Below are 16155 nucleotides of genomic sequence, written 5' to 3'. Positions count from 1 at the left end.
TGTCACAAACGCAGTGCCACGTCTCCCAGAAACCCTACAATAAATCTAAATGCAATTGAGATGTTAGCCAATCAGTACAGAATATTCTCTTGACGGCAGTAGTGCAGCGACTAACTAAGTGGTTGGGGATACTGAGCTGACACATGTGCAGACAGCTACTGTTTAAGTTATTAACGTTGTTCAGAAAGAAAACGGCCGTATACATGCACTGTTGCCCGAAAAACTCATTCCAACAGTGCATAAAATAGCTACTCTTTGCAATCACTTCTAACCTTTCACACTGATGTTTCTGTGTGATCTCGTGGCGCAACGGTAGCGCGTCTGACTCCAGATCAGAAGGTTGCGTGTTCAAATCACGTCGGGATCAGACATTTCTCTTTACCTTCATTAGTTTCTTGATTCCACTTTCATTTTTTGGAAATGCATATTTCAACATTAAGTACATGAAATTACATGCTACTTATGTGTACTTACATTGGAAGTACAGGACAGATTACATTGTAGTTACACTGCTAATACAGAAATTTCAAATAAAGCATTACCCACTAAATTATGCAGGTCATTGGATTTTACACTCTTAGAGGCAAGAAACAAAAATACACTTGAAAGAATATTGTATTGTTTATGATATGTTGTGCTGGCTCTTAAGAGCTTTTTGGTTTCTTCTGCAGATCACTTGAAATTCATACGGATCACTACTTCTGCACTTATTTGCTGCAGCCGGTCACATTGGGGTTTTATTCTTGAATAAGGACTGAAACTGTCACAAACGCAGTGCCACGTCTCCCAGAAACCCTACAATAAATCTAAATGCAATTGAGATGTTAGCCAATCAGTACAGAATATTCTCTTGACGGCAGTAGTGCAGCGACTAACTAAGTGGTTGGGGATACTGAGCTGACACATGTGCAGACAGCTACTGTTTAAGTTATTAACGTTGTTCAGAAAGAAAACGGCCGTATACATGCACTGTTGCCCGAAAAACTCATTCCAACAGTGCATAAAATAGCTACTCTTTGCAATCACTTCTAACCTTTCACACTGATGTTTCTGTGTGATCTCGTGGCGCAACGGTAGCGCGTCTGACTCCAGATCAGAAGGTTGCGTGTTCAAATCACGTCGGGATCAGACATTTCTATTTACCTTCATTAGTTTCTTGATTCCACTTTCATTTTTTGGAAACGCATATTTCAACATTAAGTACATGAAATTACATTCTACTTATGTGTACTTACATTGGAAGTACAGGACAGATTACATTGTAGTTACACTGCTAATACAGAAATTTCAAATAAAGCATTACCCACTAAATTATGCAGGTCATTGGATTTTACACTCTTAGAGGCAAGAAACAAAAATACACTTGAAAGAATATTGTATTGTTTATGATATGTTGTGCTGGCTCTTAAGAGCTTTTTGGTTTCTTCTGCAGATCACTTGGAATTCATACGGATCACTACTTCTGCACTTATTTGCTACAGCCGGTCACATTGGTGTTTTATTCTTGAATAGGGACTGAAACTGCCACAAACGCAGTGCCACGTCTCCCAGAAACCCTACAATAAATCTAAATGCAATTGAGATGTTAGCCAATCAGTACAGAATATTCTCTTGACGGCAGTAGTGCAGCGACTAACTAAGTGGTTGGGGATACTGAGCTGACACATGTGCAGACAGCTACTGTTTAAGTTATTAACGTTGTTCAGAAAGAAAACGGCCGTATACATGCACTGTTGCCCGAAAAACTCATTCCAACAGTGCATAAAATAGCTACTCTTTGCAATCACTTCTAACCTTTCACACTGATTTTTCGGTGTGATCTCGTGGCGCAACGGTAGCGCGTCTGACTCCAGATCAGAAGGTTGCGTGTTCAAATCACGTCGGGATCAGACATATCTATTTACCTTCATTAGTTTCTTGATTCCACTTTCATTTTTTGGAAACGCATATTTCAACATTAAGTACATGAAATTACATTCTACTTATGTGTACTTACATTGGAAGTACAGGACAGATTACATTGTAGTTACACTGCTAATACAGAAATTTCAAATAAAGCATTACCCACTAAATTATGCAGGTCATTGGATTTTACACTCTTAGAGGCAAGAAACAAAAATACACTTGAAAGAATATTGTATTGTTTATGATATGTTGTGCTGGCTCTTAAGAGCTTTTTGGTTTCTTCTGCAGATCATTTGAAATTTATACGGATCACTACTTCTGCACTTATTGGCTGCAGACATTTCTCTTTACCTTCATTAGTTTCTTGATTCCACTTTCATTTTTTGGAAATGCATATTTCAACATTAAGTACATGAAATTACATGCTACTTATGTGTACTTACATTGGAAGTACAGGACAGATTACATTGTAGTTACACTGCTAATACAGAAATTTCAAATAAAGCATTACCCACTAAATTATGCAGGTCATTGGATTTTACACTCTTAGAGGCAAGAAACAAAAATACACTTGAAAGAATATTGTATTGTTTATGATATGTTGTGCTGGCTCTTAAGAGCTTTTTGGTTTCTTCTGCAGATCACTTGAAATTCATACGGATCACTACTTCTGCACTTATTTGCTGCAGCCGGTCACATTGGGGTTTTATTCTTGAATAAGGACTGAAACTGTCACAAACGCAGTGCCACGTCTCCCAGAAACCCTACAATAAATCTAAATGCAATTGAGATGTTAGCCAATCAGTACAGAATATTCTCTTGACGGCAGTAGTGCAGCGACTAACTAAGTGGTTGGGGATACTGAGCTGACACATGTGCAGACAGCTACTGTTTAAGTTATTAACGTTGTTCAGAAAGAAAACGGCCGTATACATGCACTGTTGCCCGAAAAACTCATTCCAACAGTGCATAAAATAGCTACTCTTTGCAATCACTTCTAACCTTTCACACTGATGTTTCTGTGTGATCTCGTGGCGCAACGGTAGCGCGTCTGACTCCAGATCAGAAGGTTGCGTGTTAAAATCACGTCGGGATCAGACATTTCTCTTTACCTTCATTAGTTTCTTGATTCCACTTTCATTTTTTGGAAATGCATATTTCAACATTAAGTACATGAAATTACATGCTACTTATGTGTACTTACATTGGAAGTACAGGACAGATTACATTGTAGTTACACTGCTAATACAGAAATTTCAAATAAAGTATTACCCACTAAATTATGCAGGTCATTGGATTTTACACTCTTAGAGGCAAGAAACAAAAATACACTTGAAAGAATATTGTATTGTTTATGATATGTTGTTCTGGCTCTTAAGAGCTTTTTGGTTTCTTCTGCAGATCACTTGAAATTCATACGGATCACTACTTCTGCACTTATTTGCTGCAGCCGGTCACATTGGGGTTTTATTCTTGAATAGGGACTGAAACTGCCACAAACGCAGTGCCACGTCTCCCAGAAACCCTACAATAAAACTAAATGCAATTGAGATGTTAGCCAATCAGTACAGAATATTCTCTTGACGGCAGTAGTGCAGCGACTAACTAAGTGGTTGGGGATACTGAGCTGACACATGTGCAGACAGCTACTGTTTAAGTTATTAACGTTGTTCAGAAAGAAAACGGCCGTATACATGCACTGTTGCCCGAAAAACTCATTCCAACAGTGCATAAAATAGCTACTCTTTGCAATCACTTCTAACCTTTCACACTGATGTTTCTGTGTGATCTCGTGGCGCAACGGTAGCGCGTCTGACTTCTGATCAGAAGGTTGCGTGTTCAAATCACGTCGGGATCAGACATTTCTATTTACCTTCATTAGTTTCTTGATTCCACTTTCATTTTTTGGAAACGCATATTTCAACATTAAGTACATGAAATTACATTCTACTTATGTGTACTTACATTGGAAGTACAGGACAGATTACATTGTAGTTACACTGCTAATACAGAAATTTCAAATAAAGCATTACCCACTAAATTATGCAGGTCATTGGATTTTACACTCTTAGAGGCAAGAAACAAAAATACACTTGAAAGAATATTGTATTGTTTATGATATGTTGTGCTGGCTCTTAAGAGCTTTTTGGTTTCTTCTGCAGATCACTTGGAATTCATACGGATCACTACTTCTGCACTTATTTGCTGCAGCCGGTCACATTGGGGTTTTATTCTTGAATAGGGACTGAAACTGCCACAAACGCAGTGCCACGTCTCCCAGAAACCCTACAATAAATCTAAATGCAATTGAGATGTTAGCCAATCAGTACAGAATATTCTCTTGACGGCAGTAGTGCAGCGACTAACTAAGTGGTTGGGGATACTGAGCTGACACATGTGCAGACAGCTACTGTTTAAGTTATTAACGTTGTTCAGAAAGAAAACGGCCGTATACATGCACTGTTGCCCGAAAAACTCATTCCAACAGTGCATAAAATAGCTACTCTTTGCAATCACTTCTAACCTTTCACACTGATGTTTCTGTGTGATCTCGTGGCGCAACGGTAGCGCGTCTGACTTCTGATCAGAAGGTTGCGTGTTCAAATCACGTCGGGATCAGACATTTCTATTTACCTTCATTAGTTTCTTGATTCCACTTTCATTTTTTGGAAACGCATATTTCAACATTAAGTACATGAAATTACATTCTACTTATGTGTACTTACATTGGAAGTACAGGACAGATTACATTGTAGTTACACTGCTAATACAGAAATTTCAAATAAAGCATTACCCACTAAATTATGCAGGTCATTGGATTTTACACTCTTAGAGGCAAGAAACAAAAATACACTTGAAAGAATATTGTATTGTTTATGATATGTTGTGCTGGCTCTTAAGAGCTTTTTGGTTTCTTCTGCAGATCACTTGGAATTCATACGGATCACTACTTCTGCACTTATTTGCTGCAGCCGGTCACATTGGGGTTTTATTCTTGAATAGGGACTGAAACTGCCACAAACGCAGTGCCACGTCTCCCAGAAACCCTACAATAAATCTAAATGCAATTGAGATGTTAGCCAATCAGTACAGAATATTCTCTTGACGGCAGTAGTGCAGCGACTAACTAAGTGGTTGGGGATACTGAGCTGACACATGTGCAGACAGCTACTGTTTAAGTTATTAACGTTGTTCAGAAAGAAAACGGCCGTATACATGCACTGTTGCCCGAAAAACTCATTCCAACAGTGCATAAAATAGCTACTCTTTGCAATCACTTCTAACCTTTCACACTGATGTTTCTGTGTGATCTCGTGGCGCAACGGTAGCGCGTCTGACTTCTGATCAGAAGGTTGCGTGTTCAAATCACGTCGGGATCAGACATTTCTATTTACCTTCATTAGTTTCTTGATTCCACTTTCATTTTTTGGAAACGCATATTTCAACATTAAGTACATGAAATTACATTCTACTTATGTGTACTTACATTGGAAGTACAGGACAGATTACATTGTAGTTACACTGCTAATACAGAAATTTCAAATAAAGCATTACCCACTAAATTATGCAGGTCATTGGATTTTACACTCTTAGAGGCAAGAAACAAAAATACACTTGAAAGAATATTGTATTGTTTATGATATGTTGTGCTGGCTCTTAAGAGCTTTTTGGTTTCTTCTGCAGATCACTTGGAATTCATACGGATCACTACTTCTGCACTTATTTGCTGCAGCCGGTCACATTGGGGTTTTATTCTTGAATAGGGACTGAAACTGCCACAAACGCAGTGCCACGTCTCCCAGAAACCCTACAATAAATCTAAATGCAATTGAGATGTTAGCCAATCAGTACAGAATATTCTCTTGACGGCAGTAGTGCAGCGACTAACTAAGTGGTTGGGGATACTGAGCTGACACATGTGCAGACAGCTACTGTTTAAGTTATTAACGTTGTTCAGAAAGAAAACGGCCGTATACATGCACTGTTGCCCGAAAAACTCATTCCAACAGTGCATAAAATAGCTACTCTTTGCAATCACTTCTAACCTTTCACACTGATGTTTCTGTGTGATCTCGTGGCGCAACGGTAGCGCGTCTGACTTCTGATCAGAAGGTTGCGTGTTCAAATCACGTCGGGATCAGACATTTCTATTTACCTTCATTAGTTTCTTGATTCCACTTTCATTTTTTGGAAACGCATATTTCAACATTAAGTACATGAAATTACATTCTACTTATGTGTACTTACATTGGAAGTACAGGACAGATTACATTGTAGTTACACTGCTAATACAGAAATTTCAAATAAAGCATTACCCACTAAATTATGCAGGTCATTGGATTTTACACTCTTAGAGGCAAGAAACAAAAATACACTTGAAAGAATATTGTATTGTTTATGATATGTTGTGCTGGCTCTTAAGAGCTTTTTGGTTTCTTCTGCAGATCACTTGGAATTCATACGGATCACTACTTCTGCACTTATTTGCTGCAGCCGGTCACATTGGGGTTTTATTCTTGAATAGGGACTGAAACTGCCACAAACGCAGTGCCACGTCTCCAAGAAACCCTACAATAAAACTAAATGCAATTGAGATGTTAGCCAATCAGTACAGAATATTCTCTTGACGGCAGTAGTGCAGCGACTAACTAAGTGGTTGGGGATACTGAGCTGACACATGTGCAGACAGCTACTGTTTAAGTTATTAACGTTGTTCAGAAAGAAAACGGCCGTATACATGCACTGTTGCCCGAAAAACTCATTCCAACAGTGCATAAAATAGCTACTCTTTGCAATCACTTCTAACCTTTCACACTGATGTTTCTGTGTGATCTCGTGGCGCAACGGTAGCGCGTCTGACTCCAGATCAGAAGGTTGCGTGTTCAAATCACGTCGGGATCAGACATTTCTATTTACCTTCATTAGTTTCTTGATTCCACTTTCATTTTTTGGAAACGCATATTTCAACATTAAGTACATGAAATTACATTCTACTTATGTGTACTTACATTGGAAGTACAGGACAGATTACATTGTAGTTACACTGCTAATACAGAAATTTCAAATAAAGCATTACCCACTAAATTATGCAGGTCATTGGATTTTACACTCTTAGAGGCAAGAAACAAAAATACACTTGAAAGAATATTGTATTGTTTATGATATGTTGTGCTGGCTCTTAAGAGCTTTTTGGTTTCTTCTGCAGATCACTTGGAATTCATACGGATCACTACTTCTGCACTTATTTGCTACAGCCGGTCACATTGGTGTTTTATTCTTGAATAGGGACTGAAACTGCCACAAACGCAGTGCCACGTCTCCCAGAAACCCTACAATAAATCTAAATGCAATTGAGATGTTAGCCAATCAGTACAGAATATTCTCTTGACGGCAGTAGTGCAGCGACTAACTAAGTGGTTGGGGATACTGAGCTGACACATGTGCAGACAGCTACTGTTTAAGTTATTAACGTTGTTCAGAAAGAAAACGGCCGTATACATGCACTGTTGCCCGAAAAACTCATTCCAACAGTGCATAAAATAGCTACTCTTTGCAATCACTTCTAACCTTTCACACTGATTTTTCGGTGTGATCTCGTGGCGCAACGGTAGCGCGTCTGACTCCAGATCAGAAGGTTGCGTGTTCAAATCACGTCGGGATCAGACATATCTATTTACCTTCATTAGTTTCTTGATTCCACTTTCATTTTTTGGAAACGCATATTTCAACATTAAGTACATGAAATTACATTCTACTTATGTGTACTTACATTGGAAGTACAGGACAGATTACATTGTAGTTACACTGCTAATACAGAAATTTCAAATAAAGCATTACCCACTAAATTATGCAGGTCATTGGATTTTACACTCTTAGAGGCAAGAAACAAAAATACACTTGAAAGAATATTGTATTGTTTATGATATGTTGTGCTGGCTCTTAAGAGCTTTTTGGTTTCTTCTGCAGATCATTTGAAATTTATACGGATCACTACTTCTGCACTTATTGGCTGCAGACATTTCTCTTTACCTTCATTAGTTTCTTGATTCCACTTTCATTTTTTGGAAATGCATATTTCAACATTAAGTACATGAAATTACATGCTACTTATGTGTACTTACATTGGAAGTACAGGACAGATTACATTGTAGTTACACTGCTAATACAGAAATTTCAAATAAAGCATTACCCACTAAATTATGCAGGTCATTGGATTTTACACTCTTAGAGGCAAGAAACAAAAATACACTTGAAAGAATATTGTATTGTTTATGATATGTTGTGCTGGCTCTTAAGAGCTTTTTGGTTTCTTCTGCAGATCACTTGAAATTCATACGGATCACTACTTCTGCACTTATTTGCTGCAGCCGGTCACATTGGGGTTTTATTCTTGAATAAGGACTGAAACTGTCACAAACGCAGTGCCACGTCTCCCAGAAACCCTACAATAAATCTAAATGCAATTGAGATGTTAGCCAATCAGTACAGAATATTCTCTTGACGGCAGTAGTGCAGCGACTAACTAAGTGGTTGGGGATACTGAGCTGACACATGTGCAGACAGCTACTGTTTAAGTTATTAACGTTGTTCAGAAAGAAAACGGCCGTATACATGCACTGTTGCCCGAAAAACTCATTCCAACAGTGCATAAAATAGCTACTCTTTGCAATCACTTCTAACCTTTCACACTGATGTTTCTGTGTGATCTCGTGGCGCAACGGTAGCGCGTCTGACTCCAGATCAGAAGGTTGCGTGTTAAAATCACGTCGGGATCAGACATTTCTCTTTACCTTCATTAGTTTCTTGATTCCACTTTCATTTTTTGGAAATGCATATTTCAACATTAAGTACATGAAATTACATGCTACTTATGTGTACTTACATTGGAAGTACAGGACAGATTACATTGTAGTTACACTGCTAATACAGAAATTTCAAATAAAGTATTACCCACTAAATTATGCAGGTCATTGGATTTTACACTCTTAGAGGCAAGAAACAAAAATACACTTGAAAGAATATTGTATTGTTTATGATATGTTGTTCTGGCTCTTAAGAGCTTTTTGGTTTCTTCTGCAGATCACTTGAAATTCATACGGATCACTACTTCTGCACTTATTTGCTGCAGCCGGTCACATTGGGGTTTTATTCTTGAATAGGGACTGAAACTGCCACAAACGCAGTGCCACGTCTCCCAGAAACCCTACAATAAAACTAAATGCAATTGAGATGTTAGCCAATCAGTACAGAATATTCTCTTGACGGCAGTAGTGCAGCGACTAACTAAGTGGTTGGGGATACTGAGCTGACACATGTGCAGACAGCTACTGTTTAAGTTATTAACGTTGTTCAGAAAGAAAACGGCCGTATACATGCACTGTTGCCCGAAAAACTCATTCCAACAGTGCATAAAATAGCTACTCTTTGCAATCACTTCTAACCTTTCACACTGATGTTTCTGTGTGATCTCGTGGCGCAACGGTAGCGCGTCTGACTCCAGATCAGAAGGTTGCGTGTTCAAATCACGTCGGGATCAGACATTTCTATTTACCTTCATTAGTTTCTTGATTCCACTTTCATTTTTTGGAAACGCATATTTCAACATTAAGTACATGAAATTACATTCTACTTATGTGTACTTACATTGGAAGTACAGGACAGATTACATTGTAGTTACACTGCTAATACAGAAATTTCAAATAAAGCATTACCCACTAAATTATGCAGGTCATTGGATTTTACACTCTTAGAGGCAAGAAACAAAAATACACTTGAAAGAATATTGTATTGTTTATGATATGTTGTGCTGGCTCTTAAGAGCTTTTTGGTTTCTTCTGCAGATCACTTGGAATTCATACGGATCACTACTTCTGCACTTATTTGCTGCAGCCGGTCACATTGGGGTTTTATTCTTGAATAGGGACTGAAACTGCCACAAACGCAGTGCCACGTCTCCCAGAAACCCTACAATAAATCTAAATGCAATTGAGATGTTAGCCAATCAGTACAGAATATTCTCTTGACGGCAGTAGTGCAGCGACTAACTAAGTGGTTGGGGATACTGAGCTGACACATGTGCAGACAGCTACTGTTTAAGTTATTAACGTTGTTCAGAAAGAAAACGGCCGTATACATGCACTGTTGCCCGAAAAACTCATTCCAACAGTGCATAAAATAGCTACTCTTTGCAATCACTTCTAACCTTTCACACTGATTTTTCTGTGTGATCTCGTGGCGCAACGGTAGCGCGTCTGACTCCAGATCAGAAGGTTGCGTGTTCAAATCACGTCGGGATCAGACATATCTATTTACCTTCATTAGTTTCTTGATTCCACTTTCATTTTTTGGAAACGCATATTTCAACATTAAGTACATGAAATTACATTCTACTTATGTGTACTTACATTGGAAGTACAGGACAGATTACATTGTAGTTACACTGCTAATACAGAAATTTCAAATAAAGCATTACCCACTAAATTATGCAGGTCATTGGATTTTACACTCTTAGAGGCAAGAAACAAAAATACACTTGAAAGAATATTGTATTGTTTATGATATGTTGTGCTGGCTCTTAAGAGCTTTTTGGTTTCTTCTGCAGATCATTTGAAATTTATACGGATCACTACTTCTGCACTTATTGGCTGCAGACATTTCTCTTTACCTTCATTAGTTTCTTGATTCCACTTTCATTTTTTGGAAATGCATATTTCAACATTAAGTACATGAAATTACATGCTACTTATGTGTACTTACATTGGAAGTACAGGACAGATTACATTGTAGTTACACTGCTAATACAGAAATTTCAAATAAAGCATTACCCACTAAATTATGCAGGTCATTGGATTTTACACTCTTAGAGGCAAGAAACAAAAATACACTTGAAAGAATATTGTATTGTTTATGATATGTTGTGCTGGCTCTTAAGAGCTTTTTGGTTTCTTCTGCAGATCACTTGAAATTCATACGGATCACTACTTCTGCACTTATTTGCTGCAGCCGGTCACATTGGGGTTTTATTCTTGAATAAGGACTGAAACTGTCACAAACGCAGTGCCACGTCTCCCAGAAACCCTACAATAAATCTAAATGCAATTGAGATGTTAGCCAATCAGTACAGAATATTCTCTTGACGGCAGTAGTGCAGCGACTAACTAAGTGGTTGGGGATACTGAGCTGACACATGTGCAGACAGCTACTGTTTAAGTTATTAACGTTGTTCAGAAAGAAAACGGCCGTATACATGCACTGTTGCCCGAAAAACTCATTCCAACAGTGCATAAAATAGCTACTCTTTGCAATCACTTCTAACCTTTCACACTGATGTTTCTGTGTGATCTCGTGGCGCAACGGTAGCGCGTCTGACTCCAGATCAGAAGGTTGCGTGTTCAAATCACGTCGGGATCAGACATTTCTATTTACCTTCATTAGTTTCTTGATTCCACTTTCATTTTTTGGAAACGCATATTTCAACATTAAGTACATGAAATTACATGCTACTTATGTGTACTTACATTGGAAGTACAGGACAGATTACATTGTAGTTACACTGCTAATACAGAAATTTCAAATAAAGTATTACCCACTAAATTATGCAGGTCATTGGATTTTACACTCTTAGAGGCAAGAAACAAAAATACACTTGAAAGAATATTGTATTGTTTATGATATGTTGTTCTGGCTCTTAAGAGCTTTTTGGTTTCTTCTGCAGATCACTTGAAATTCATACGGATCACTACTTCTGCACTTATTTGCTGCAGCCGGTCACATTGGGGTTTTATTCTTGAATAGGGACTGAAACTGCCACAAACGCAGTGCCACGTCTCCCAGAAACCCTACAATAAAACTAAATGCAATTGAGATGTTAGCCAATCAGTACAGAATATTCTCTTGACGGCAGTAGTGCAGCGACTAACTAAGTGGTTGGGGATACTGAGCTGACACATGTGCAGACAGCTACTGTTTAAGTTATTAACGTTGTTCAGAAAGAAAACGGCCGTATACATGCACTGTTGCCCGAAAAACTCATTCCAACAGTGCATAAAATAGCTACTCTTTGCAATCACTTCTAACCTTTCACACTGATGTTTCTGTGTGATCTCGTGGCGCAACGGTAGCGCGTCTGACTTCTGATCAGAAGGTTGCGTGTTCAAATCACGTCGGGATCAGACATTTCTATTTACCTTCATTAGTTTCTTGATTCCACTTTCATTTTTTGGAAACGCATATTTCAACATTAAGTACATGAAATTACATTCTACTTATGTGTACTTACATTGGAAGTACAGGACAGATTACATTGTAGTTACACTGCTAATACAGAAATTTCAAATAAAGCATTACCCACTAAATTATGCAGGTCATTGGATTTTACACTCTTAGAGGCAAGAAACAAAAATACACTTGAAAGAATATTGTATTGTTTATGATATGTTGTGCTGGCTCTTAAGAGCTTTTTGGTTTCTTCTGCAGATCACTTGGAATTCATACGGATCACTACTTCTGCACTTATTTGCTGCAGCCGGTCACATTGGGGTTTTATTCTTGAATAGGGACTGAAACTGCCACAAACGCAGTGCCACGTCTCCCAGAAACCCTACAATAAATCTAAATGCAATTGAGATGTTAGCCAATCAGTACAGAATATTCTCTTGACGGCAGTAGTGCAGCGACTAACTAAGTGGTTGGGGATACTGAGCTGACACATGTGCAGACAGCTACTGTTTAAGTTATTAACGTTGTTCAGAAAGAAAACGGCCGTATACATGCACTGTTGCCCGAAAAACTCATTCCAACAGTGCATAAAATAGCTACTCTTTGCAATCACTTCTAACCTTTCACACTGATGTTTCTGTGTGATCTCGTGGCGCAACGGTAGCGCGTCTGACTTCTGATCAGAAGGTTGCGTGTTCAAATCACGTCGGGATCAGACATTTCTATTTACCTTCATTAGTTTCTTGATTCCACTTTCATTTTTTGGAAACGCATATTTCAACATTAAGTACATGAAATTACATTCTACTTATGTGTACTTACATTGGAAGTACAGGACAGATTACATTGTAGTTACACTGCTAATACAGAAATTTCAAATAAAGCATTACCCACTAAATTATGCAGGTCATTGGATTTTACACTCTTAGAGGCAAGAAACAAAAATACACTTGAAAGAATATTGTATTGTTTATGATATGTTGTGCTGGCTCTTAAGAGCTTTTTGGTTTCTTCTGCAGATCACTTGGAATTCATACGGATCACTACTTCTGCACTTATTTGCTGCAGCCGGTCACATTGGGGTTTTATTCTTGAATAGGGACTGAAACTGCCACAAACGCAGTGCCACGTCTCCCAGAAACCCTACAATAAATCTAAATGCAATTGAGATGTTAGCCAATCAGTACAGAATATTCTCTTGACGGCAGTAGTGCAGCGACTAACTAAGTGGTTGGGGATACTGAGCTGACACATGTGCAGACAGCTACTGTTTAAGTTATTAACGTTGTTCAGAAAGAAAACGGCCGTATACATGCACTGTTGCCCGAAAAACTCATTCCAACAGTGCATAAAATAGCTACTCTTTGCAATCACTTCTAACCTTTCACACTGATGTTTCTGTGTGATCTCGTGGCGCAACGGTAGCGCGTCTGACTTCTGATCAGAAGGTTGCGTGTTCAAATCACGTCGGGATCAGACATTTCTATTTACCTTCATTAGTTTCTTGATTCCACTTTCATTTTTTGGAAACGCATATTTCAACATTAAGTACATGAAATTACATTCTACTTATGTGTACTTACATTGGAAGTACAGGACAGATTACATTGTAGTTACACTGCTAATACAGAAATTTCAAATAAAGCATTACCCACTAAATTATGCAGGTCATTGGATTTTACACTCTTAGAGGCAAGAAACAAAAATACACTTGAAAGAATATTGTATTGTTTATGATATGTTGTGCTGGCTCTTAAGAGCTTTTTGGTTTCTTCTGCAGATCACTTGGAATTCATACGGATCACTACTTCTGCACTTATTTGCTGCAGCCGGTCACATTGGGGTTTTATTCTTGAATAGGGACTGAAACTGCCACAAACGCAGTGCCACGTCTCCCAGAAACCCTACAATAAATCTAAATGCAATTGAGATGTTAGCCAATCAGTACAGAATATTCTCTTGACGGCAGTAGTGCAGCGACTAACTAAGTGGTTGGGGATACTGAGCTGACACATGTGCAGACAGCTACTGTTTAAGTTATTAACGTTGTTCAGAAAGAAAACGGCCGTATACATGCACTGTTGCCCGAAAAACTCATTCCAACAGTGCATAAAATAGCTACTCTTTGCAATCACTTCTAACCTTTCACACTGATGTTTCTGTGTGATCTCGTGGCGCAACGGTAGCGCGTCTGACTCCAGATCAGAAGGTTGCGTGTTCAAATCACGTCGGGATCAGACATTTCTATTTACCTTCATTAGTTTCTTGATTCCACTTTCATTTTTTGGAAACGCATATTTCAACATTAAGTACATGAAATTACATTCTACTTATGTGTACTTACATTGGAAGTACAGGACAGATTACATTGTAGTTACACTGCTAATACAGAAATTTCAAATAAAGTATTACCCACTAAATTATGCAGGTCATTGGATTTTACACTCTTAGAGGCAAGAAACAAAAATACACTTGAAAGAATATTGTATTGTTTATGATATGTTGTGCTGGCTCTTAAGAGCTTTTTGGTTTCTTCTGCAGATCACTTGAAATTCATACGGATCACTACTTCTGCACTTATTTTCTGCAGCCGGTCACATTGGGGTTTTATTCTTGAATAAGGACTGAAACTGTCACAAACGCAGTGCCACGTCTCCCAGAAACCCTACAATAAATCTAAATGCAATTGAGATGTTAGCCAATCAGTACAGAATATTCTCTTGACGGCAGTAGTGCAGCGACTAACTAAGTGGTTGGGGATACTGAGCTGACACATGTGCAGACAGCTACTGTTTAAGTTATTAACGTTGTTCAGAAAGAAAACGGCCGTATACATGCACTGTTGCCCGAAAAACTCATTCCAACAGTGCATAAAATAGCTACTCTTTGCAATCACTTCTAACCTTTCACACTGATGTTTCTGTGTGATCTCGTGGCGCAACGGTAGCGCGTCTGACTCCAGATCAGAAGGTTGCGTGTTCAAATCACGTCGGGATCAGACATTTCTCTTTACCTTCATTAGTTTCTTGATTCCACTTTCATTTTTTGGAAATGCATATTTCAACATTAAGTACATGAAATTACATGCTACTTATGTGTACTTACATTGGAAGTACAGGACAGATTACATTGTAGTTACACTGCTAATACAGAAATTTCAAATAAAGCATTACCCACTAAATTATGCAGGTCATTGGATTTTACACTCTTAGAGGCAAGAAACAAAAATACACTTGAAAGAATATTGTATTGTTTATGATATGTTGTGCTGGCTCTTAAGAGCTTTTTGGTTTCTTCTGCAGATCACTTGAAATTCATACGGATCACTACTTCTGCACTTATTTGCTGCAGCCGGTCACATTGGGGTTTTATTCTTGAATAAGGACTGAAACTGTCACAAACGCAGTGCCACGTCTCCCAGAAACCCTACAATAAATCTAAATGCAATTGAGATGTTAGCCAATCAGTACAGAATATTCTCTTGACGGCAGTAGTGCAGCGACTAACTAAGTGGTTGGGGATACTGAGCTGACACATGTGCAGACAGCTACTGTTTAAGTTATTAACGTTGTTCAGAAAGAAAACGGCCGTATACATGCACTGTTGCCCGAAAAACTCATTCCAACAGTGCATAAAATAGCTACTCTTTGCAATCACTTCTAACCTTTCACACTGATGTTTCTGTGTGATCTCGTGGCGCAACGGTAGCGCGTCTGACTCCAGATCAGAAGGTTGCGTGTTCAAATCACGTCGGGATCAGACATTTCTATTTACCTTCATTAGTTTCTTGATTCCACTTTCATTTTTTGGAAACGCATATTTCAACATTAAGAACATGAAATTACATTCTACTTATGTGTACTTACATTGGAAGTACAGGACAGATTACATTGTAGTTACACTGCTAATACAGAAATTTCAAATAAAGCATTACCCACTAAATTATGCAGGTCATTGGATTTTACACTCTTAGAGGCAAGAAACAAAAATACACTTGAAAGAATATTGTATTGTTTATGATATGTTGTGCTG

General features: G+C 38.3%; 18 non-coding genes across 18 annotated transcripts; all 18 read left to right on the top strand.

Moving 5' to 3' along the window:
- The first annotated feature begins 295 nt into the window (after positions 1-295).
- TRNAW-CCA (transfer RNA tryptophan (anticodon CCA)) lies at positions 296-367 on the top strand. Its single transcript has one exon. It is a non-coding gene; the product is annotated as a tRNA-Trp (tRNA).
- A 689-nt stretch (positions 368-1056) lies between these two features.
- Positions 1057-1128, top strand: TRNAW-CCA (transfer RNA tryptophan (anticodon CCA)). Its single transcript has one exon. It is a non-coding gene; the product is annotated as a tRNA-Trp (tRNA).
- Positions 1129-1817: 689 nt separating this feature from the next.
- Positions 1818-1889, top strand: TRNAW-CCA (transfer RNA tryptophan (anticodon CCA)). Its single transcript has one exon. It is a non-coding gene; the product is annotated as a tRNA-Trp (tRNA).
- A 1802-nt stretch (positions 1890-3691) lies between these two features.
- Positions 3692-3763, top strand: TRNAR-UCU (transfer RNA arginine (anticodon UCU)). The gene has a single exon. It is a non-coding gene; the product is annotated as a tRNA-Arg (tRNA).
- Positions 3764-4452: 689 nt separating this feature from the next.
- Positions 4453-4524, top strand: TRNAR-UCU (transfer RNA arginine (anticodon UCU)). Its single transcript has one exon. It is a non-coding gene; the product is annotated as a tRNA-Arg (tRNA).
- A 689-nt stretch (positions 4525-5213) lies between these two features.
- Positions 5214-5285, top strand: TRNAR-UCU (transfer RNA arginine (anticodon UCU)). The gene has a single exon. It is a non-coding gene; the product is annotated as a tRNA-Arg (tRNA).
- Positions 5286-5974: 689 nt separating this feature from the next.
- Positions 5975-6046, top strand: TRNAR-UCU (transfer RNA arginine (anticodon UCU)). The gene has a single exon. It is a non-coding gene; the product is annotated as a tRNA-Arg (tRNA).
- A 689-nt stretch (positions 6047-6735) lies between these two features.
- On the top strand, positions 6736-6807 carry TRNAW-CCA (transfer RNA tryptophan (anticodon CCA)). Its single transcript has one exon. It is a non-coding gene; the product is annotated as a tRNA-Trp (tRNA).
- A 689-nt stretch (positions 6808-7496) lies between these two features.
- TRNAW-CCA (transfer RNA tryptophan (anticodon CCA)) lies at positions 7497-7568 on the top strand. Its single transcript has one exon. It is a non-coding gene; the product is annotated as a tRNA-Trp (tRNA).
- Positions 7569-9370: 1802 nt separating this feature from the next.
- Positions 9371-9442, top strand: TRNAW-CCA (transfer RNA tryptophan (anticodon CCA)). Its single transcript has one exon. It is a non-coding gene; the product is annotated as a tRNA-Trp (tRNA).
- Positions 9443-10131: 689 nt separating this feature from the next.
- On the top strand, positions 10132-10203 carry TRNAW-CCA (transfer RNA tryptophan (anticodon CCA)). The gene has a single exon. It is a non-coding gene; the product is annotated as a tRNA-Trp (tRNA).
- A 1041-nt stretch (positions 10204-11244) lies between these two features.
- Positions 11245-11316, top strand: TRNAW-CCA (transfer RNA tryptophan (anticodon CCA)). Its single transcript has one exon. It is a non-coding gene; the product is annotated as a tRNA-Trp (tRNA).
- A 689-nt stretch (positions 11317-12005) lies between these two features.
- On the top strand, positions 12006-12077 carry TRNAR-UCU (transfer RNA arginine (anticodon UCU)). The gene has a single exon. It is a non-coding gene; the product is annotated as a tRNA-Arg (tRNA).
- Positions 12078-12766: 689 nt separating this feature from the next.
- TRNAR-UCU (transfer RNA arginine (anticodon UCU)) lies at positions 12767-12838 on the top strand. The gene has a single exon. It is a non-coding gene; the product is annotated as a tRNA-Arg (tRNA).
- Positions 12839-13527: 689 nt separating this feature from the next.
- On the top strand, positions 13528-13599 carry TRNAR-UCU (transfer RNA arginine (anticodon UCU)). Its single transcript has one exon. It is a non-coding gene; the product is annotated as a tRNA-Arg (tRNA).
- A 689-nt stretch (positions 13600-14288) lies between these two features.
- TRNAW-CCA (transfer RNA tryptophan (anticodon CCA)) lies at positions 14289-14360 on the top strand. Its single transcript has one exon. It is a non-coding gene; the product is annotated as a tRNA-Trp (tRNA).
- A 689-nt stretch (positions 14361-15049) lies between these two features.
- On the top strand, positions 15050-15121 carry TRNAW-CCA (transfer RNA tryptophan (anticodon CCA)). Its single transcript has one exon. It is a non-coding gene; the product is annotated as a tRNA-Trp (tRNA).
- Positions 15122-15810: 689 nt separating this feature from the next.
- TRNAW-CCA (transfer RNA tryptophan (anticodon CCA)) lies at positions 15811-15882 on the top strand. Its single transcript has one exon. It is a non-coding gene; the product is annotated as a tRNA-Trp (tRNA).
- Positions 15883-16155: the final 273 nt, after the last annotated feature.

This window comes from Ascaphus truei, chromosome 6 (genome assembly GCF_040206685.1).
Source record: "Ascaphus truei isolate aAscTru1 chromosome 6, aAscTru1.hap1, whole genome shotgun sequence".
In the NCBI taxonomy this organism is placed as follows: domain Eukaryota; kingdom Metazoa; phylum Chordata; class Amphibia; order Anura; family Ascaphidae; genus Ascaphus; species Ascaphus truei.
Note: the sequence above shows the minus strand (reverse complement) of the source record. Positions and strands in the feature narration are given on the sequence as shown.